This window comes from Mustela nigripes, chromosome 7 (genome assembly GCF_022355385.1).
Source record: "Mustela nigripes isolate SB6536 chromosome 7, MUSNIG.SB6536, whole genome shotgun sequence".
Lineage (NCBI taxonomy): Eukaryota > Metazoa > Chordata > Mammalia > Carnivora > Mustelidae > Mustela > Mustela nigripes.
In genome coordinates, this window is record NC_081563.1 from 22,115,422 (window position 1) to 22,139,092 (window position 23,671).

A 23,671-nucleotide genomic window follows, 5' to 3' on the forward strand; every position below is an offset into this window, starting at 1 on the left:
TCTTTGATCCTGAGATTCCTCACTTGATGTGGGCATTGAGAACAATTTTCCAGATTTCTTCTCTCGCCTCAGAGTAGTCTTTGCCCTGCTTTGTTTGGCCTTAGAGGTTTGGCACATCCATAATCCAGGGTGGGATTGAGGCTTCCATCCTGTGCGAGACCGGAAGTTTCCCTTCCCCCAGTAAGAGGAGGTGGGTTGGAGGGTTCAGCATGGGAGGGAACAGTGGTTCCCACCAAAGGTAGCTCCATTCTCTTCATCCCCCAAGTCAGTCTTAACAATTTCCGTGTGTAAAGTTTCAGGATTCATCTCTTTGCTTGCCCACTGCCCTGACCCAAGCTCCCCTCACCGCATGACTCTTTACAGAGCTCCCTTCCTCTTGTCTCTGCCTCATCGTGCTCTCCTCCACACATCTGAATTATCCCTGAGCAGGATTCTGAGCTCTGAAATCTGGAAGGTTCTTCAGTATCCGAAGGGTGAGGTCGAAGTTCATTTGAGGCTTTAAAATCCAATCCTTGATTATAGGGTTCCTGTAATTTATGATCATCAAATACCCCATATGCCCTTGTCCTTTCTTTCTGCCACCTCACCAGGTGTACCCGGTACTCTACTAATAATAGATTCTTTCCCCAAACACATTTTTTGCTTTTATTTCTTCCTCTAATTTCTATCAAGCTTTGCTGTACATGATCTTAAGCCTCGGTTTCCTGGTCTGTCAAATAGAGAAAATAATGCCTCATAGTATTATGGAGATTAAATAATAGATACCTACAAAACCCTTAGCTGTGCTTGATGTATAATCAGCTCCCCCCAAATGTAGCTATTATTAGTATCACTGTGGTCTTCCTTGTTCACATCTGCTCATGTCTGTCATTTTTTTCAAAGTCCAGCTTGAGTCTCACTACCTTCAGAAAACCCTGATTCCCATGGTCATCATGAATCTCTCCTTCCCCACCAGTCTTGTAGCATTTTGTGTTTTACCTCTCTGGTGGCCCTTACTCCTCGGCCCTATGTCCGTTAATTATATGTATGCTTCAGTTAGTTACATTTGTAAACTTTGTGAGTTCTTGAGGATAGGAATTATGTATCTTATTTTGTACCCCACCCTTAACCTGTATCACTTACTGGTTCACAAAATGAGGACTCTGTTTATTGTTGCTTTAAATGAGTGGGTGTTGGAAGTTCTGGTCCTGGCCCTTTCTACTCTTGGGACTTCCGGGCAGAGAAGGAATACCTCAGGGCTGCCTTCATTTGCATGATCTTGCTCCAGACAAACTGGACAATCCAGGAACTGACCATTTGTGTAGGGTTAATGCAGAGGGCCTGGATTCCTGTCCTGCTTGGGGCAAAACCAGGCAGAACTACCCCTTCCCGTCAGAAAGCTCTGGATTCCAGCAGCTGGCTTTAATTTGGGCTTTAATTCCTCTGCTGGCCCTGGAAAATCTTCATCTTGAGGGTTGGCTCTGGTTTCCTGAGGCTGTCACGCACACCCCTTCAAAAGTCAATGCAGCGGTGTCAGAGAATGGCCACAAGAGGACAGTAGAGACCCATTACTATGCAGTCAATTTGTGCGCTGGGCTGAAAGCAAGAAGAAAATGTTTGAAAGCAGAAGAAAGAGTACAAATCAGAGAAAAAAATAAAAATTCTGAAAGAATTAGAGGCAGCAAGCTGGTTTGGCTCACCAGTGTCTTCCTGGGCCCAAGACCTGAGAGCAGCAAGTTAGTCAGGGATGCTGGTAACCCCCAAATGGTGCTCCTTAAATCTCTTCCCAACTTGTTGTTGCTGGTGCTTCATTTTACCTTGAGAAAGTAATTCTCTAGTAGTAATGCAAATATTCTGTGGAGGAGTTTGGGCACTGCCTATCTAGTACTTACACACTATATTACAGCTTTATGGTTTTTTACAGAGAATTTTTCACACTTGTTTCTCCCCATCTTTATTGAGGTGTAATTGACAAAAATTGCATATAATTAAGATACACAACTTGATATTTTGATATATCATGCCCATTAAAAAAATCTGAATCTCCTTTTCGTCTTAAAAGGTAACAAGAAGAGATGTATCTTGCCACATTCGTGGTGGAACCGAGTCTAGAGTTTCTCTGATCCCAGATATTTTGCTTATTCGTTGTAGCTTTCCGTTACTGATGTTTGTCAGCTCTTGAGTTTTTAAGAGCAGGGACTACATCTGATTCATCTATGTCTCTGAATGGTGTCCCCTTTAATTTTTAGGACTGTGACTGCGTGTGTGGTATAAGGCCCTGCCCTGTGGGAGGTGACTTCCATGATCTCTCCCTTACCCTCCCTGATTCAGGAACTTTTGATTTTGAGGCCCTAAAAACAGCAGTGGTTTCCCCAAGCATTGCCACTGGCTGGCCATTTCTACAAAGGCAGCCATTGGCTGCCAGTCTGTGAAGATCCATCCTTAGTAATGTGGACTTGATATAGGACAGCTGGACAGTTTCTCAAAGAGTGCACTGGATCCCTGGTGTTATGAGAGTTACTTTAAGGAAGGAAGATGAAAATGTTTAATTTTAGTAGTTGCACATATATTACTTAGACATATATATAGATGCATAAGTATTATTGCTTAGAATGAAGTCAGTTTTTAAAGTGAGTTTATTTAAAGAAAAGTATTAAGTAAACAGTAGTATGGTGATGTGCAATAGCCAAAGACCATGAAGCAGGTGTACCAGTGATTCAGGTTCAAGGAATTGCTGTGAGATGGGAAGATGTAACTAGAGTCACAAAATTCATTTCAAGTCTGGCTCTGTGACCCTCAAGCCATGTAGCCCTGATTAAGCCCTAAATGAGCTTTGGTTTTCTCATCTGCACAGTCAGAAAAGAATTCTTGCTCTACTTCCCTCAAATGAGAACAAATTAGAGCACACTGACACCTGGGAAACCCCTGTGCAATTTTCCAGTGCTGCTAATATCCCAATTCCCTGTCTTACTGAGGTTTATCTAGGAACTTTTGTCTTTCTCTCTCTCTTTCTTTAATATTTACTTATTTATTTGGGAGAGAGAGCCTGAGTGCACGAGGTGAGGAAGGAACAGAAGGCAAGAATCTTAAGCAGAGTCCCTGCTGAATGTGGAGTCCAGCCACTGGGGCTCCCTCAGTCCCACAACCCCTAGATCATGACCTGAACTGAAATCAAGAGTCAGACGCTTAACTGACTGAGGCACCCATGCACCCCCAGGACTTTCTCTTCACTGCTGCAGAGGATTCCTCCTAATTAGCATTCATGGATTCCAAGGACCTTGTTCAGTTCAGTTAGTTGTCCACACCTAGCTCTGTCATTGGGAGGAAGGAGTTGCTGGAGAAACCTGGAATCAGGGCAGGAACAAGTCCCAACACATGTCACTGTTTGCTTTGTCATCCTGATTCAGTGACCTCATACAAGGAAGGGAGGGAGCAGAAGGAGCTGTTCTCTTCCAGATACCTAAGGAGGCTTCTGACATCTACTGTTTTCCTTGGCATGAAAGGAGCAGGCGTCGGGCTGTGATTTTTAAGGTCTGAGCTAATCTTGGAAGTGAAGGAGAACAGCACCTCCCATAGCTGGCCAGACTCCGCTTCTTGGGGAGCTGCCTGGAGTAAAAGGGCAGAAGAGGAGTCACCCCCAGGGCCAGGAAGGATCATCATCCTCACACATTCATACAGTCACTGAATACTTTCTGACTACCTACTATGTACCAGGCCTTTTGGGGAAATGAGGCAGCCAGGTGTGTCAAAGGGCTGCATGGGATCTTAGAGTCACGTTTTTAGCACAGAAATCCTTTTGTCATCCTTACCCCATCCCTTCTCCCACCCTAGACTTAATTAAGGTTTCAATAAATTATGTTGTCATCCAAAAAACTGCATTTATTAATTATTTACTTCTGAGTTTTTGGTCATGAATAATTTATGCAACCGCAAGTGAATGTTTTTGATCAACACAAGGTCATAACCAGCATTACCACACCGAGTAAACAAAAGCAAAGTAATCAGCATTTTAGCTATCCTGTTTATCCTAGTTGAGCTCTTTAAATTTTGGAAAGTGGCTGGCCGACTACCTGGGGAGTCTGTTTTAGAGATGGTGACCATAACCGCTAGGTTTTGAAGGATAAGCAAGAGTTCATAAGCAGAGAGAAAGAGGGCGCTGCAGGCAGAGGGGCCAGAAGAGTCCCACATTGCTGCAGTATGTGCCCCCTCTACCCTTGGGCTCTGACGCGAACTTAGTGGGTTGAAGCTGGATTGTGGAATGGAGCTAATGAGGGTGGAGATGAGAATTGGAAATCTTATGGTCGAATGTTCTAGTCTGTCCACATCATGGTCCTGGAGAAACTGAGGCAGGAAATCCCACTAGAATCCCTTTGGTTCCCAAGGGCTGAACGGAAAAAGACAGCAAAGGACACGCCAAAACTCTGCCTCAGAACTGGCCTGAAACCTGTCTCCCACCCTGGCTGCCCCGCCCCTTAGCTCCAATAGCGGACCATTTTTCTGTGATTTTTTGGCTCATCTCATAAATGTTCCAGAGTCAGAACAGACTGTGCCATGGCTGAAACAAACTTGTTGAACAAATAAACAAGGCAGGCAGCAGGGCTGGGGAAGGCACCAGACATGGGTCCCCAACCCAGGCCATGAGTTCTGGTAAGTCTGTCCTGAGACTGGGCTTCTGCTTCTTCCTTCCAACATGAGAGGTGGGAGCATGAGATTTTTGGGGTCCCTTCCAGCTCTGTGATCTAGGCAGATTGCCCACACAGGGGTAAGTGGCCAAGCTTCAAGTTCAAAAGAAACCTTTCTGCTACGTGGTACAGCTAAGGGCTGGGAGAGGGGAGATATTCCCATGGCAGATACTAAAACAAAGGGATACCCATTTCCTTGTTCACTCAGCAAACACTTAACAGAGTGTCCAGTCTTTGCTAGGCGCTCTGCTGCCCCTTCCTTCAAGGAGCATTCAAGGAATTCTAAATGCTCTAGCAGAGGAGGGTATGTCACAGTTCCTTGCACGCACTGAGTTGGTCCCCACCTCAGGGCCTTTGCTCTTGCTGCTTCCACCATCTAGAATGCCAACCTCTCCCTCCTTATTCCTTGTCTTGGCTTAAATGTTGTTTCCTCAGTAAGGCTTTCCCTGACCACCGTATACGTGGTAGGGTTCCCCAGCTCTCCTGCCACACTGCATTACTCTCAGAATTTTTGGTAGTTTGTAGTTCTACAGCTGCCTGTTCATTTAGTTATTTACCACCATTTTGACTATAGTTTAGGTAGCATGAGGGCAAGAATTCTGTTTGTATTGATCACTTCTGGACCCTTAACAGCATATACTTGTAGAATATGAGAAAAATATGTTGGCTATTTTTCATGGACTACCTCATTTAATCCCTTGACAACCCTAAGAGAGAGATGTTATTATGTACATTTTGCAGTGAAGGGACGGAGCCTAGGGATGGTAAGTATCTTGTAGTTCACAGGGCTGGGTTTGAACCTCATCTCAAAGAGTCAGGGCTCTTTCACTTCACCACACAAGGCTCTGTGCCTGGCACCCCTGACTGACTTTTTCTTCTTTTTTACTTTTTATTTTGAAATAATTTCAACTGACCAAAAAGCTACAACACTAGTACAAAGAACTCCTGTATACTCTTTACTCAAGTTCACCAGATGTGAGCATTTTGCTGTATTTGTTTTAATATTCTGTCTTCTCCTAGCTTGTGTTTTTCCATGTTTATACCGATTTTCTTGTTTTGGATGATTTTAGAGTGAATTGCAGACATTATACATCTCTGCCCTTAAATACTTCTGTGTGAATTTCTCAAGAACAAGGATATTCTTTTATACAAAGTCAAAATCGGAATTTACATCAGTATGATACCACATTTAATATACAATCCATACTAAATTTATCCAGTTGTTCCAATAATGTTCTTTATAATGATACTTCTTTTTTTTTTAAGATTTTATTTATTTATTTGACAGAGATCACAAGTAGGCAGAGAGGCAGGCAGAGAGAGAGAGAGGGAAGCAGGCTCCCTGCTGAGCAGAGAACCCAATGCGGGACTCGATCCCAGGACCCTGAGATCATGACCTGAGCCCAAGGCAGTGGCTTAACCCACTGAACTACTCAGGCGCCCTATAATGATACTTCTTTAGTCCAGGATCCAACCCAGGATCATACATTCCTTTTAACTATTATATCCCTTTCGTTTTTTATTCAGAACAGTTCTTCAGCCTTTCTTTCTCCTCCATGACATTGATATTTTTCCAGAGTAGAAGCCAGTCGTTTTGTAAAATGTTTTCTCAGTTTGATCTAGTCTGATTCTGCTCATGATTAGATGCCGGTTAGGTTTTTGTGGACAGGAGTCTCAGAAATGATGCTGTGTCCTTCTTAGTGCATCCTCTCAGGAACCCCAGGCTGTCTGCTTGTTCTAGTATTGGGGACATTAGCTTCAAACACTTGGCTAAGGAAGTGTCTGCCAGGTTTCTCTACCATAAAGTTACTGTTTTTCTCCCTGTATAATTTTTTCCTATGTAAAGCCACATATGCTATATGTCAATTAATTGAGTTTAAATTAAAAAACAGGGGCACCTGGATGGCTCAGTGGGTTAAGCCTCCACCTAAGGCTCAGGTTGTGATCTCAGGGTCCTGGGTTCGAGCCCCGCATCGGGCTCTCTGCTCAGCAGGGAGCCTGCTTCTCCTTCTCTCTCTGCCTGCCTCTCTGCCTACTTGTGATCTCTCTGTCAAATAAATAAATAAAATCTTAAAAAAAATTTTTTTTACATAGAATGGCTGCATCAGCTTGCATTCTCACCAGCAGTGTAAGAGGGTTCCCTTTTCTCTGCATCCTTGCCAACATCTGGCATTTCCTGACTTCTTATTTTGGCCATTCTGACAGGTGTAAAGGGGTATCTCATTGTGGTTTTGATTTGTATTTCCCTGATGCCAAGTGATATTGAGCATTTTTTCATGTGTCTCTTGGCCATTTGTATTTTTTTATAATATTTTATTTATTTGACAGAGAGAGAACGAGAGGGAGAGAGAGCGAGTCCACACAAGCAGGGGGAGGGGCAGAGGCAGAAGGAGAAGCGGGCTGCCTGCTGAGCAAGGAGCCTGGTGCAGGACTGGATTCCAGGACCCTGGGATCATGACTTGGGCCAAAGGCAGACACTTCACCGACAGAACCACCCAGGCATCTCAGTGCTTTGGAGAAATGTCTGTTCATGTCTTCTGCCCATTTCTTGTTTGGATTATTTGATCTTTGGGGGTTGAGTTTGATAAGTTCTTTATAGATTTTGGATACTAGCCCTTTATGTGATATGACATTTGCAAATATCTTCTCCCATTCTCTTGGTTGTCTTTTGGCTTTATTGACTGTTTCCTTTTCTGTGCAAAAGCTTTTTATCTTGATGAAGTCCCAATAGATCATTTTTGCCTTTGTTTTCCTTGGCTTTGGAGACGGTTCTAGCAAGAAGTTGCTGCAGCTGAGATCACAGAGGTTGCTGCCTATGTTCTCTTCTAGGATTTTAATGGATTCCTGTCTCACATTTAGGTGTTTCATCCATTTTGAGTTTATTTTTGTGTATGGTATGAGGAAATGGTTTCATTCTCCTGCATGTGGCTGTCCAATTTTCCAAACACCATTTGTTGAAAAGACTGTCTTTTTTCCATTGGATATTTCCTGCTTTGGCGAAGATTATTTGATCATAGAGTTGAGGGTCCATTTTTGGGTTCTCTGTTCTGTTCCATTGATCTGTGTGTCTGTTTTTGTGCCAGTACCATACTGTCTTGAGGACTGCGACTTTGTAATATAGCTTGAAGTCTGGACCTGTGATGCCACCAGCTTTGGTTTTCTTTTTCAACATTCCCCTGGCTATTCAGGGTCTTTTCTGGTTCGTACAAATTTTAGGATTATTTGTCCAACTCTTTGAATCTCCCTTTATAATTAATAAATGATTTAAGGGGATATATTTTAAGCCTGTGAATACTCTGCCCTCACCAACTTTTCCATCTGTTGATGATTCGTGACTGAGTCCATGATTAGTATGGCAGTTGCAAAATGGAGATGTTGGTTCAGATTGTAAGGCTGGTGTCTCTATTTCACGATAATAGGGCAGGATGAAAGGGATGGGGGAGCTGGAGACAACATCTAATTTTGTAAACAGTTGGTTTCTCAAGTGTTTTGTGGAAAGTAGAAGATGACTGGTATTTACTTTCTAACACTAGGAAAAAAACCTAAAAAATCAGACTGGATTTTATTATTAATTATTTTTATTAACATATAATGTACTTTTTGCCTCAGGGGTACAAGTTTATGAATCGTCAGGCTTACACACTTCACAGCACTCACCATATCACATACCCTCCCCAATGTCCATAACTCAGCCACCTTCTCCACACTCCCCCTACTCCCAGCAACCCTCAGTTTGTTTCCTGAGATTAAGAGTCTCTTACAATTTGAGATCAGACTGGATTTTAAATGATAAAAGATGCTACTTCCTAATAGAATAATGATTTCCATTTATGTAGCACTTCCTGAACTCCAAACACCCTGGGAGCGACTTAACAGACACTGTTTCACCAGTCGTAGTAACAAGCCTGTGAGAGAGAGCATTGTTACCTCCAATTTACGAATGAGGAAGCTAAGGCTCAGAAAGGTTAGGGTATTAGCCTAAAGTCACACAGCTAAAAAGTGGAAGAGTCTAGGTTCTAACTAAGATGTGTTGGGCTGCAGAGCTCTTACTCTTTTTGGTGGGATGGAGCTCTGGGTAATGTCATGACATTCAGTCTCAACACACATTCACAGGGCCGGGTTTTCAGCTAATTCCCAGTTTATGGGTGAGGTTAGCCTCCCAACGTGGATGTTAAAGCCAGGGGTCTGAGTCTTGCAAAGAGGCTGGTGTAGCTGTCTTCTGGCCTCAGCCAGGGGTCCCAGACCATGAGCAGCTCCTTGGCTGGGAGTGGCCTGAGAGGACCTCCTGGCCTGCTCGGCAGCCATCCCCATTAGGTCAGGTCGTAGAGCCATCCCAGACATGGACTCATCAGTTCCCCTCGCCCTGCATGGCCACATCTGCTGTGCTTAGAAAGGCAGGAAACTGGACTCTGGTACTTCAGAAAGTTTTTCAACAATAAGCTTGATAAGAAGGGGATTTTCCAGTTAACCTTGGAGAATTTCAGTTAACTAATGCCTTATTATATTCCAGTTCTTTGAAATGCAGTAATCTATGTGCAGTATGTTTTTATGGTAAATCTCTTTTTTATTATATGGGAAACTTCATTAACCAGACAATTCAATTAAACAGCATTTCTCCCACTATTTAGGATAAACTGAGGAACCACAGAATTACCAAGTTGAAAAAGCTTTGGGGATCATTTAATAGGATCCTTCAGGTACAGATGAAGAAACTGAGTTCCAAGGTTACCCACCTTGTTACTGACACAACTGTAACTAGAAACCTGTAGTCCAAAATGTTTCTGCCATGTCAAGAATAATTACAAAGCAGGAAACCTTTATGTCCAGGGTTACCTACAGGCTGAATTTAGCCTGCGGCCATGTTTTGTTTGGCTTGCACAATGTTTTAAAAGTTGGGAAATTTCCCATAAAAATCCAGCTTTGTTTCTTTTGAAAAGCTGGAAAATCTAGTTATACCTGGCCCAGTGGCAATGAAAGAGGACCGAGTAGCAGCAACCCCTGTAACTGGGGACATGGGATCTAGATGCCATCTCCCATCACCCTGTCATTGTATACTTGGCCTACCTCACCCATTGCATGATCTGCTGGCCTCTCCAGGCATTGGAATTTGGGTTCTGTGTCTTATGGTGAAGGGCTTTCCTTGTTCAATAAAGATGAGGGGTGCAGTGAGCAAGACCAAAGAGGGGAGACAATGAGGAATCAGAAGCACTTGTATTAAATACCAGGGTGCAACACCAGAGGTCCTGGCTGGTCCTTGGCAAGCTCAGATTGGGAGCTGAGAGTGAGCTCTAGGGTCTTCCCATTTAGGTGAAAAATGTGAAACACTAAATAACAATAGGAGAGGTATTACCTGGCAAGAGAAGATGTACTGGCAAAGTGACTAGAACAGACAAGGTGAGCTAAAGCAGCTCAAATGGTCGAGAAAGCTTTAGTGGAGATGGGTCTTGACTCCCGGGTGAACCTCTTCTAAAAAATGGAGAGACTATGAGTAGAAAAACCAGCCAGGAAGCTACTACAGCCATCAGAGCTGAAAGCTAGGTTTAGGTGAGTGGAGGTGGGAAAGGGAAGGAAGGGTGGATGCCAGGGAGATCCTAAGGGGGGATGGACAGGATTTGGTGCTGGCATGGGGGTGGGCAGAGAGGGCAGAAGAGGCAAAGTTGATGGCATCTTTGTGCCTGGGTGACCAGGGGAATGTCATGTCCCAAACAGAAAAGGGAAGCTGGGAGGGAAAGGTGACTTGTGGGGAAGATGAAGAATTCATTTCCAGGTGACAACAGAGCTTACATGTACTGTCCTAACAGGCAGATGAAACTGGGACTGGAACTCAAGAGAGGTCAGAGCTGGTAGCCTAGAGGTGATAGCTGGCACCACCAGGATCGGTGCCACCAAAAGGCAGAGGGCACAGGATGGGGAATTGATGGCAACATGATGAACCCTGGGAATAGCCACCCTTTAAAATGTGCAGAAGAGGAAGAGAGCCAACAAAGAGAAGGAGCAATCAGAGAGGCGGGAAGAGAGAGCCAAGTTAGGGTATTGCTGTAGGAGCTCAGGAGAAGAAAGCTTGGGAAGAGCCCTCTCTAGTGTCAGAAAACGTGTCCAGAATTCGAGAAAGAGCAGGGACTGAGCCAGGGTCCCTGAGCTGGACAATGAGGAGGGCGTCACACTGAGAATGCATATTTAGGAGGTAGAGGTGACTCTGGCAGTCTGGAGACCTCTCACAGGGCTGGGAGGAAGAACTGAGACCATAAGCAGAGTGCACCCTAGGAAACAGGGAAGGGGCTGGGAGGGAAGTGTGTCTGTAGGTGGTAGGGAAGGCTTCGATGGAGAGGAAGAGATTGAGGATGGATCTCTTTTAACACCCATGGGAAGAGGGGAGATCCTGAATCAGAAGCAGCCAGATTTCAAAGGCTGATTTCCATGGTAGCTGCTCTCTTTGCTTGGGGATGGGCTCTTGACTTCTCACTCATCATTCTGGAGATTCTCCTCTCACATCGCTTACTTATTTGGGGCTCATTTTTCCAATCAGCATTAAAAGAGAAAACAAAAACTTTATTAGGTGATGCCTGTTCTGAAGGAGCACAAGACAAGGTCTGAGTGATTGAGCGAGAAGTAAACTGGCCCCTCCCTTGACAAAGAAAGCCCTCTGAGAGCTGCCCCCTTTGCACTGCCTCATGCAGTCCTGCGAGGGAAGCTTTATTAACAGAATTCCCTTTGTGCTGGTGAGGTGGAGGCTCAGGGAAGTCAAGGCATCAAAGCTACTAAGTGTTGGATTCCAGTGCAAGCCTTCTCAAGTCCAAGTGCGATGTCCTTTCCACCACCGGTTAGGCCGGACCCAGGGAATGAACTAGACTGGAGCTCAGGGACTCCCACTATCCCAAGTAGGCACTTTACACACTGACCTCCCATGGCCCTTTGGGGTGAAATCCTTGTACAAAGCCACTTTTAAAAACATACACTGATTGAATATAAAGAGGCAGATCACAGGGGAGGGGAGGAAAGGAAGAAGGGAACAGTGAGTGTGTTTGGGAGGAAACTGGCAAGAGGAACTGATCTATGGGATACTCAGGGCCTCTGAGCTGCGGCTTTTGACCTGGGGTCCTGGGACTCCTAGGGTTGCATGCACAACCCTGACGTTATAAGCACAATTGCAGGGTCTGTGCGTGTTTGGAGGGGGAGGGGGTTGCACATAGATACTTTCTGGGGAAAGCGTGCATAGCTTTCATCAGATTCTCAAAGGGGCCTTTGTCCAAAGAAGAGTTGAAAATCACTGATTCTGAAGCATCTACAGGGACACAGTGGTATAATTTATACCTGGTCCCTGTCATTTTTTTCTAAATCCTTGCCCAGAAATCTATTCTAGCTAGCCTTTCATCGGGCACAGGGTGGGGAGGAGGTGTGTAGAGCTCTCCTCCTAAAGCCTCCTTTGGGGCGCTTGTGGTGGAGTGAGTCCCTGAAGTCTCGGGGGTGCTGCGCAGTGCACGGCACAGGGGTGGCCACCCTGGGAAGGGTCGAGTTGCTGCTTCCAGGGGGCGGGAAGGGGAGGCTGTGGGAGCTGGAGCGGATGTCACGGCTTACCTCAGAGCCCGAATTAGAAGGCTGAAAAAATCACAGCAGGAAATAATGTGGTGCCTAAAATAGAAGCATCAACTGGGAGAGAGGCCGGGGAGTAGGTGGCATTTGAGGCTCCTGCCGAGTCCTCCCTAGCGGCTGCCTGACTATTGCGTCGGAGGCGTGTGTGGATGCAGTCAGGCCAGAAAAGGCCAGAAAAGGCCAGAAAGGCCGAGGCTGCATTTCTGCTGAGGAAGGTTGACTGCTCAGTGAACAGTCACACTCTAGGATGGGAAGGCGGGGCTGCCCTTTCTGGCCTGGGGCCCCTGCTCTCTCCCTGCTGGTTCCTTCTCATCTGTCTCTTCTTCCCTCTCCCCCACAGTCTCCCCTCCCTGACTTTGGTCTTCCACTTTCCCCCACTGCCTCCAGCCTCCTCCTCTACCCTCTACCTTTCCTTTAACCCTTCATTTTTTCCTCCCTCCCTTCCCCTGTTTTTTCCCCACACCGGCCCCTCCATTTCTACCCTCTCCCCCAGGAGACTGCCTGCTTTGCTCCTGGCCTGTAAGCACCTTGCCCTCTTACCCAGGAAGCTGCCTGGAGTCCTGGTGTCTTCCTAGGCAATCCAATCAGAGGTCATTCTAGGAGCAAGAGCCTTCAAGGTCAGCCTCCCTCTGCCTCTGCATGACCCTTCCCCACCCCTGTCCCAGGCACCATCCCCGTCTCTGTGATGCTCTCAAAGCCGGGTGCCTGCAGTAGGGCCGGCAGGGCAGGCTTTGCTTCACCTGGACCACTTCTCCAGAGGGGGTGAGCAGTAGCAAAAACTCTGCCTGCAGACAGGGGCTGGTCCTCCCTCCGTGGGCACGTCCACAGTGACAGACCCTCACAAAGACTGGCTATGAAGTTTGCCACGCAAGGGGCCCACTGCTACAGTGCTGCCTGAGACCAACAGCCGCATACAAAAATAGTACCTGGCCAGCACTTACTAACTCTGTCCTCCCAACCACCTCCCACTAGAAAAGTAGGTACTTTTATTATCCCCATTTTCCAGATGAGGAAACTAAGACACAAAAAGATGAATTACCTTGGCCATGTTCTTGGAGATAGTCAGGGGGAAGAGCCAAGATTTGGGCCCCAGGGGTCTGACTGCGGGGTTCCTTCTACCAGATTTCACGTGCTGTTGCCTCCTAGTTTAGTGCCCTTCTATGCAGCTTTTCTTTCTAAAAATGATCTTTGTTGTGTTAATTTTTTTTTTCCCCCTGAAAATAAGTGTAAGGTATTTGAGATTCTAAGCATTATGGGTGCTTGGAGATTTCAGTTCTTAAAAAAATCAGATATTCTTATTTTTACTTCACTGGGTGTTTTTCCCCCCAGCTGTTCCTCTCCTGAAAATAAGTGCTCTCATTTTTGCCATTTTCAAATGCTGTGCATCCTCATCACCATCTGGAATGGAGCGGGCATTCACTCATGCTCAAGTGCGCTGCCCACACGCATACGTGCGCCACTGCCTCCCTCCCGCGTTATGTCTCTGTGTGGCTCTGGGGTTAACGGCTTATGATTTGCCAAACAGAATTCTCAGGAACGTTATGTGGCTAGCATGGCTTTATGGACTTTATTCCCTGAAGACTGGGAATTATTTGAATAAGTGGTAAGAAATAGGCTAAGGTTGTAGGAAGGGGACTAAAAGAAATGTCAGGAAAAAATAATGATACAGTTAACATTTATTAATACTAAATGCAGAGCGCCTGGGTGGCTCAGTCGGTTAAGTGTCTGCCTTCTGCTCGGGTTGTGATCCCAGGGTCCTGGGATCGAGCCGCGCATCAGGCTCCCTGCTCAGCAGAGAGCCTGCTTCTCCCTCTCCCTCTGCCCGCTGCTCTGCTTACTTGTGCTCTCTCTAGCGCTCTCAAATAAATAAGTAAAATCTTTTAAAAAATTTGTTTAATACTTACTAAATGCAAGTCATTGTGGTAAGCATTTTACAGGCATGATCTCACTGAAGTGACACAATAACGTGTGTTATTAGTAGTACTACCCTGTGGCATTAGTAGTATCACCATCATTTGACAGGAAACTCGAGGTTGGGGAAGGCTTAGGGCTCGAGGGGCTCGTGCACTGAACCAGGACTTTGCGGATTAAAAGGAGGTGCTAGTTTTGGCAGCTTTTTTCCTCCAAAATTACCCAAAAATATCTTTGTCATCATGCTACTTTACAAGTAATATGCTCACTGTGAAGAATTAAAACAACACCGAAGTGTACAAAGTAAAATATAGAAGTCCTTCCCCACAATGTGCCTCTGCACAGGCTTTGACACACTTCTACATTTTAAGAAGCCTGGTCTCACACACTATCATGCTCTTCCGTGGACGTCTGTGTGTGTGGGCAGGCTACACTTGATTACCATTTCAAAATGCCCGTGGGGAATTGGTGGACCAGAAGTTATGAACACTTATATTTTGGTCACTCACTGAAATGTGCAAGTTGTGGTTTTATCTTAAACCATGGTATGCAGTGAAAGGTGACAATGCAGTGCGAATTGGCCCTCGTGTTGCTGATGGCACTTTAATGAGTACCATCTTAGAGAAAGCAATTTGTTAACATGTTATCGGGAGACTTAAAAATGTTCCCTCTTTCTGCCTCAGAGTGATTCCACCCGTGGGAGTCTAACCCATGCAAATAAATAAATGAAAAAGTAATATTTAGCATTATGAGAGCCAAACTTTGGGCATAACTTAAATGTCTTTCAATAAGGGAATGGTTAAATAATAAATAGGAAAAAATGACAGCTTTTTAAAATGGGAATACTATATGCTCATTAAAAATGGTAGTTCTGAAGACTCTAGTAACATGGTGGAAATGCTTAGAATGTAAAGTCCAATGAAAAAAAGTAGTTCGCACGGTTACATGCCCATACGATTGTAATTGTGTAAAAGAAACCATAAAGAGATAGCAGAATGAGGTCAGTGGTTATATTACAGTGTTGGGATTAATGTGGTTTTTCTTTTTCACTCTTTCTGTAATGTGGTTTATTTTTGTAGCAAAAATCATATTTGTTTAAAGGCTGGAAGATGGATGGAAATTGTGAAAGAACTTTTCTTCCTTTCTTCTCTCTGGATTTTAGTTTCAGTTTCTGTAAGAAGCAGTTAGACTAGAAGGAGAAGACTGCTAACTCATCCCAGTTCTGATATTGTGTATTCTCTGATAGAAGCAGGTGGATTTTTCTGTTACAGGTTCGAAGCCAAAAGTCAGTCTTCACAACTGAAAATGGATAGATCAGACAAGAACCTGTTTTATAACTGTTAGTTTAGGCTGTGCTTGCACATGTCTAAGTTTCCATGCTCATTGCAAGAAGAAGAAAGTTGTTTGAATCTGTGTGGATGTGTCCTAAGGGTTCAGTGTTTTCATGGGGAGGAAGAGAGCCCCGGACTTCACAGACCTGGGACTGGATGTTGAGCAGTCACTTCCTGGCCCAACCCAACACTGCGGGGCTGTGTCTGGGACCAGCTCCCTCGTTCCCCCCTCCTAGGACCCAGGATGCCAGTGCTGTGTATGGCTCTCCCAGGGCCATACTGGCTCACTCCTCTGCAGTGTAGGGCCTGAATGAAAACTGTTTCCCCTGCCTGGTAGAGAGCTCCTTTTAGACAAGAACTAGGTTTCTATCCCTAGTATCTGAACTGTAAGTGAATGATGAGAGGGAGATAGAGTGAAGAAGGGCCATTATATGGGAGACCCAGGATTTCACTGACCCTTTGAAATAAGTGAGGCTAGCAGTCAGGGGAAGCATGTTGTGAGTTCATGGATCTGGAGTAGTGAGTGTGTCTGTGTGTGCGTGGGGAGGGGGGTGCGGGGGGGGGCGTGTTTGGAAAGGGGCAAGGCTGGAAGAATACCTCTCTGCTAGCACAGCCTTCGTCAGAGCCCCGAAAAGGGCTGAGTGGGCTCTGACTCAGCTCTATGACTCACTCTCTGCATTGCCGTCTCCACGCTCTGGGCACATCCTCTGGGCCATTTCAGCCCAGCCTTGAGTGGAGGAGGGCGAGATTAGGGCCAGCACCTCTGGATGACTCATCCTGCTGAGCTGGAAGGAAGGAGCCAAGGCCCCACTATCCTGTATCCCCATCACCACCCCTGCCTCTCCAGGGGTTCCCATGCAGTCCAGATCTCATGCATAGGTTATGATTGTTCTGCTCAGTCCCCCACCCAGGCACTGCCCACCCACCTCCCCACACCTTCCTGCTTGAGCTGCCATAATTTCATCTGAGGTAAGCCTGTAAGGAGGCTTGAGGGCTCCTCCACACCACCCAGGTGCCATTCTCTTCTTTACTTCTCACCAAACTTCCCAGTTTGTAAGATAGTTTTACATCCCTTTCCTCAGTTTTGAGTCTCCCTGAGACCTACAGAGCCTGGCAGGGTGGCAAATAGGAGCACTAGGCAGGGAAGGACATGGGAAGTCAAAGAAGCGAAGGACACAGTGAAAGGATTAGTGGAGGGCACTGAGGGCTGGGTGGGCAGGGACTGTCCGAGGAAGGGGCAGAGCGGGCAAGGGAGCTGCGAGGCTTGGGGAGGAGGGACGGTGCTGACTGGTTGATGGCACAAGAAATACGGCTGTATGGGGGCAGAGACAGACAAGGTGTTTTGACTTAATCCTGAGACCGGTGGGAAAGCCTGGAGGGTTCTGAAGCAGGCGCCCCTGGGTGTGGTGTGGCAGGGAGCAGGGCAGGCCGGGAGGCTGGCTGCAGTTCAGGTGAGAGCCGATGGTCTGCCTGGGACAGCAGCTCCGGGATGGCTGTAGATCGCCCCTGAGTTGGTTGTAGATGCAGGTTTTATGTTAAAAGGTCAGATCTCTCAATAGACAGTGACTGGAGCCGGGCAGTAGATGAGGTGGCTCAGGGAAGAGGGAGGAACACTGGGGAACCCAACGCTGAAGAGCTGAACAAAGTCAGGTACAGCCCCTGCGACAGTACTCAGGAGGACGCCTGGTGTAATGTTAGGGCCCCTGCCCACCAGGGACCTCCATCCATGAGGACAAAACCCTGTAAAGGAGATTATTCCTGTCTCACAGAGGTTCACAGGTCAAATGACCCAGGGGGACCCCTGGTTCTTCCCTCTGTCATGTTCCTTCTCCTGCCACCCAGTGCGGGGCTGCACGAGTCACCACCCAGGAAGTGAGGACGCAGCCTTTGTAGACAGCCAGGAAGTGGCCTCTCAGAAGAGTTCCAGAACAGACAGTGGGCTCTAGCTACAGGCTCTGGGAAGGCGCTGGATTCCCTAAGCTCTTTTAACCCTGGGGACTTCAGGGAGCATAAGGTTTCCATGTAAAATATGGGATGCCCAGTTGAATTTGAATTTCAGATAAATAACAAATAATTTTTAGGATAAGTATATGTCAAACATTCCATTGGAGGGGCACCTGGGTGGCTTGTCTACTAAGCGTTGACTCTTGATTTTGGCTCAGGTTGTGATCTCAGGGTCGTGAGATCAAGCCCTGCATTGGGCTCTGTGCTCAGCATGGAGCCTGCTCAAGATACTCTCTTTCCCCCTGCCCTGCCCCCTGCTCTCTCTCTCTCAAATAAATAAAGTCCTTAAAAAAAAAAAAATTCTATGGGATATACTTATATTTTAAAAGTATTTCATTCTTAACTGAAATTCGAGTCTAACTGGATATCCGTCCTATTTTTTCTTTGCTAAATTTGGCAACCGTTGGGGTGCCTCACTGCTACTGCATACCAGGGCCTTGGGGATTTTCCTCTGTCTGAGACCATGTTAAGAACAACCTCTCTGTCCCTCAGCCTGCCCTGGGGCTCAGGTCACCTGGAGAGACGAGCTCTGTCCCTGATAGCTTCCAGCTTCTGGCTCAGCCCAGCAGGCATCTAACCCAAGCTATGGTGGCCTTCTGTATGCTAGCGGCTCCCCACCTGAATGGACAGCCTGCTGCTTCTGATCATGGGACCTAATAAATGAGGTACCAGGGTTCAGTAGCATCTGCCAGGGTGTCAAATTCAGGCCCAAGAGGTGGCCCAGCAGGCCTGGGACTAGAGGACTGGAGGAAAAGGGACAGGTAAGCTCTGCCCTAGGTCTAGGGGGTGAAGGTATTGGGGTCAGGACTGGGGGGAGGGTGTTTGAGTTTCAGAGGCCTACTGATAGAAAATGGCAGCACCACACCTGGTCTGGGCTTTATCAAGTTCAGTCACATGTCTGACCTCATTTGACCTTTACCCTGTCCTTGTCAAGTGAGCAAGGAGGGCATTTGCAGCCGCCTTCTCCTTTATAGACGAGCAGACTGGGGCTGAGAGGTTAAGTCTGCGCAGAGAGCTGAGGCTCCCCCCAGCACAGCGCAAAGTGATCTATGCGGCTGCTGCACCAACAGCACTCAGGGTGAAGTTTGTGCATTTTCACAGTAGGGGGCAGGCCTGAGGCCTTACTTTAAAAACTAGGTGGGCAAGGCTGCAGCCCTACTGTAGCCATAGGCAAAAAAAGGCAGGCTGGCCCCTCTCACTGAAGGAGAGAGTACTCTTCCCAGGTACATCTTATCTGTACCCCTTCCTGGGCATGGAGCGGGCAGTGCAGAGGACCTCCCTGGGGCAGGAGGATGGATGCTAAGTGCTGTGAGTGAGGATGTGGGTCCGTCACAGCAGAGTGCAGTGAATGTTGAACCAAACTTTGAAGGAGGAAGACAGTGGTGTGTGGGGCTGAAATCGCGCATGTGAGAAGTTGATGAATTATTCCAGAAATATCTTCTGAGCATCCACTACATGCCAGACGCCATTCTAGATCCTGGGGATACTAAAGGATAGAAGAGATGTGCACACTTCTGGTGTCTCACACAGTGTTCTTTCTTGCTCGTGCACTGATTATTTTGACCACAGCAAATTTAGCCGCTTTACCAGCCTCCAGAAAAAAAATCCTTTTCTATCACACATGGAGGGGGGCGCTCATTTTACTGAAGATTTCCTGGGACAGGGCAAGAAGCAATATGGCTCTTCTCATGCCCCTCATTATGCAAATCCTTCTCCCATGGCTCCCTGTGGCCCTGCAGCTGTCCTGGGCACACCTCCCTCCTTCCACCTCTCAACCCAAGCTCCTAGTCTGGCCAGCCTTTCCCTTGTAGTTTTGCACAGACTCTAGTCTTGGGAGGGAAGGCTTTTGTCTCCTTTCTTTCTCACTGTTTGGCCTTGAAGAATGTGGCCTCAATCTGCAGGGTCCCTGCTTTCTGATGTGGGGATGTTGTCTATTGCCCATTCCCATTCCACTTCTCAGAATTATTCAAGGGTGAAATGAGCTCATATCTGAAAAGCCTTTTCCTCGGATCTCTAGCACTGTGTCAGGTCAACCAGAGACACCCTTGATGGCATCTTGTTCAATGTTAGATTAGCTAGGGGCAGACCAGGCCCCATGTTTTATAAACTCAAGAGATGATGTTCCTGTGGGAGTAAAGGTTCCCTTTTAAATTGGATGTAGTTTAGCACCTTTTTTTCTCACTCTTGATAAAATCAAACAATAAACACACACTACCATCAAAAAACACTGACAGCCTGTGTTTCTGTGTTTGTGTTGTGTCTGTCACTAAACTGCAATGGTATTGTAGATTTGTAACAAAATGAGTTTTCGCTCAGTGCTGGGGAGTATGATAAAAAGGAGAGCAGATTCCTCTACTGGTCTTTTCAATCCTGCTTTCTCTTCCTTTTCTTCTTTTTTCTTTCTTTCTCCCTTGAAACAGAGGTGTTGACCTCTCTGTTAACATTGACCTTGGCCATGTCTGACAAGGCCAAGGCAAATAAACTGGGTTCTAAGAGTGCTGGTGCTCACTCTGCGAAGAATCCCAGTGGGGAGCCTGGCAAATGCTCTCCTTCCTTCTGCTGTTGCTGGGGTTTTTGTCTGCTGCTCCGCCCTGCCCTGCCCTCAGAGGTCCCTTGTGATCCAGACCAACGAATGTGGTGCCTCTGCTGAGCAATGTGCCAGTAAGGAGAGCAAGGAAAGAGAAAAAGGAAAGAAGAGAAAAGACAGGGATGAGCAATGAGAGACTTACCCAGATGCCTTGTGAGCTCACGGACAAGGGTGACAGATCCAGTGGTCATTTATACATTTTAATCAGAAGTTCAAAGGTACCTTGGCTGGCTCAATCAGAAGAGTGTGTGTGCCTCGTGAGCTTGGAGTTGCAAGTTTGAGCCCCACTTGCGGTGAAGAAATTACTTTAAAAAAAAAAAAAAGTTGGTCTGATGGCTGAAAGTAACAGGAACCATTCTAATTAGCTTGAGCCCCCAAGGGAAAGGTGTTGGCTCACATAAGCTGACTGTGGAGCAGAGAGGGAACAACTGGGTTCCGGGAGTGGACACCCTTGGGACTCGCCTTCCCCTCTTGGGTGTTGGTTCATTCACAGCTCTCAGGGCTGTGCCAGAGAGAAGAGATCTTCCCACCAGCTTCAGGTAGAAAGCCTCAGCAAACAGCGACCTACCACTTTTTTGGTCGTCAGATTTCAAAAATGTTAAGCTTCGATGATCTCAACTATTGTTGAAGGGATGGGAAAATGGGGACCTCTTAATGCTCTGATACAGTAGGGGAGGGGGCATAAGCTGTCCCAGCCACTTGGGAGGGAAATGTGGCACTATGTACTATGAGTTTAAATGTGGGCACTATTGAGCGGATGGTGCCACTTCTCAAAACTCGGATTAGTAAATCTCACACATGTGCATAAAGAAATAAATGCAAGGATGTTATTTGAAATGTTATTTGTGGAACAAAATTAGGAATAACTTAAAATGTCCATCTTTAAACCACGGTATATTTTATACTCTGAAAATATGGAAACTGTTAAAAAAGAATGAAATATGTACTGACATAAACCCGTAAGACATCTTGGTAAATGAGAAAAGTAGTTTGCAGAATGAGGCATACAGTATGGTATCATTCAAGCATAAACAAAAATGAAAACAAAACCTCAAGATAATAATAGATATGTCTATGTGTATGTTTTTCACATATATTTCACACTGTATTCAAATGCTTACAAAAAAGTGATGAGGGACTAAGATTAGGGGTGGGAATGGAAGCAGACAGTCAGGGTTGACGTTTTTCAATGATAACGTTTCTGTATAATTTATTTAGAATTAAAAGGGAAGAGGAAAAATGATGGAAGCATTCTGATTGGTTCAACTTGGGCCTTGTGACTATTCCTAGACCAATCAGTGGCCAGGGGTTCTGTGACGGACCCCTCCAGGGTTATGCCTTCGCCACTGGAACCATACTCGGGTTTGGCAGCTTCTTCCATAATTACAGGTTGTTGTGGGGAAAGAGCCATCCCCTTAAAGAAGGGAGGTGCTGTTCTGGGCAGACAAAATGGTAAGTTTCTGTAGTGAAAGCATTTGGGCCAGCGTCATCTGTATAGGTTTATGTATGTGTCATCGAAGGTGGAAATGCTTTGTTCACTATATTTCTATTATGGTGCAGGGGAAGAATCTGTACTGCTCACTGCTGTTATCTCCAGAATCCGTGAAAATTCAGGGTATATAGTAGTTGCTTGACTTAGCAGATATGAGTTGAATGAAGATACCGCTATTATCATCTATGATTATTTTAATAGTAACCTACCAGTGGACCAGCCGACAGAGGCAACTCCTCCCAGATGCTCTCAGTGGGGGCAGAGGGAAAAAGGAAGAGGAAGTCAAATCGCCAGCGCAGAACTCCCAAGGCCAGGGAGTCACCAGGACACATACCTGGGACAGTTTAGCAAGGACCTGGCAGAGGCATGGGGTTGGACAGGGGCAGTGTTTGCAGCCCAGGCACTCATACTTCTCATGACGAAGCGGTGCTTCCTTTCCAGGCTCCTCACTTTGCAAATGCTCCCTTAGCCTGGGTTATAGCCTCACCATCTGTGAGAGTAGGGCCACAGTGAAAGAGAAGGTGGTAAAATGGGCCAGGTTACCCAGGGTGGATGACCCTTGGGGAATCACCTAAGTCATCTGAATTCTTTCCTTATCTGCAAAGTGAGAATGATATCTTGAAAAATCTCTCCCTTAGCCAGTGGTGAACATGTCCCCCCAATTATCGGTTGGTAAACATAGAGGCATCAGCTGAAACCCAGAGAGGGCTCATTTTTCTGAGAGAGCCCACCATGGAGAATGAAGTCAGAGTCCCAAGGATTGAGTCTTGGGGGGTGCCTCCAGTGGGGAAGGAAGGGCTTGGAAAGGGCACAGTGAAGGAAGAACAGGTGGGTTCAGAGGAAGAACAGGAGCTTAAGATCAGGAAAGCTAATGATGCAGATGGTTCCAGGAAGAGGGACACCAGTAGTGTTAACACTGGTGCTGTTGGAAGGAGGCCTGTGGGACTCTGGGAAGAGTATGGTTCCAGAAAACTGGTGAGGCTGGAAGCCAGCCTGCAGAGGAGAAAGAAGAAAATGGCTTCCAGTTCTCTTCTTCCCACTTCCCAAGAAGACTGGGCAGTCCTTCCTCTCCCATCCTCTTCCTGGGTGCTGGCCTCTTCCTGGGGAAAGAGCTAGTCTGCCCCAGGTCTGCAGCCATGGAAGGCTTAGCCCCAAGCCTCAGGGCTGACCCAGCCTTTGTCACCCTCTCTGCAAGGGGACTGGATCCTGCTGGGCCCTGCACTCACTCCACCCCCTGTTCCCAATGGGCTGAAATCCTGCCTGGAAGGGACTGACCAGCTGGAACCTTTCTTCCAAGGCCTGGCCTTCCTCGGCCCAGTGGCAGATGAGCTGCCTTTGCCAGGTCCAGAGTGTGTCTGCTCTAGGAGCTCTGTGTTTTGGGCCATGTGGTTTTCCCTGCCAAGCAGGTATCCCCAAGCTCTGTGCCTCCTCTGCTGCAGGGTTCCCAGAATGCCCCTCACCTGAGCATTTTTTCCAAGTGGAGAAATAGGATGTCTTCAGACAGAGAAAACTTTAAAGTATTCTATAAACATCTACATAAATCTATAATTTTTAAGTGGTGTAATATAATATGCATGTGTTTTATATTTGGGGGTTGAGATTTTACCATAGAGATACAATTTTGTATGCCGTCCCTTTTTTTTTTTTCACGTAGCACCAAATCAGAAGCATTTCTCCAGGTCATGGAAAAATGTGTGAAGGCATTTTAATTAAGGCCAGGAGAGACCAGCTTGGAAATCATTGTATATTTGTAAGGAAAAGGAGGAAGTGTGAATAGAGAGAGAGGCTCAAAGACGGAGGGTGACACGTTAGCCAGGAGCCCAAGTTAGGGCCAGGAGGGAGGGCTAGAGGTGTCTTGGATGGGGAGGCAGACTGCCCCTGCTTTCACGCTCACTCCTCTACGAGCTCCAGTGACACCCCCCTGCCCCTGCACCAGAGACCAGGCAGTGAGTCCACATTCTTTAGGTTCAGTGGACTTTCTGGTTGGAGAAACATGAGAATTTAAATTGTTGCCACTAGACAGATCTAGCTGCTGAACCTTTGAACCTTGAGCAGAGTTTGGCTTGGCTGAGTCTTTCATAAGAAACCAAGGGGG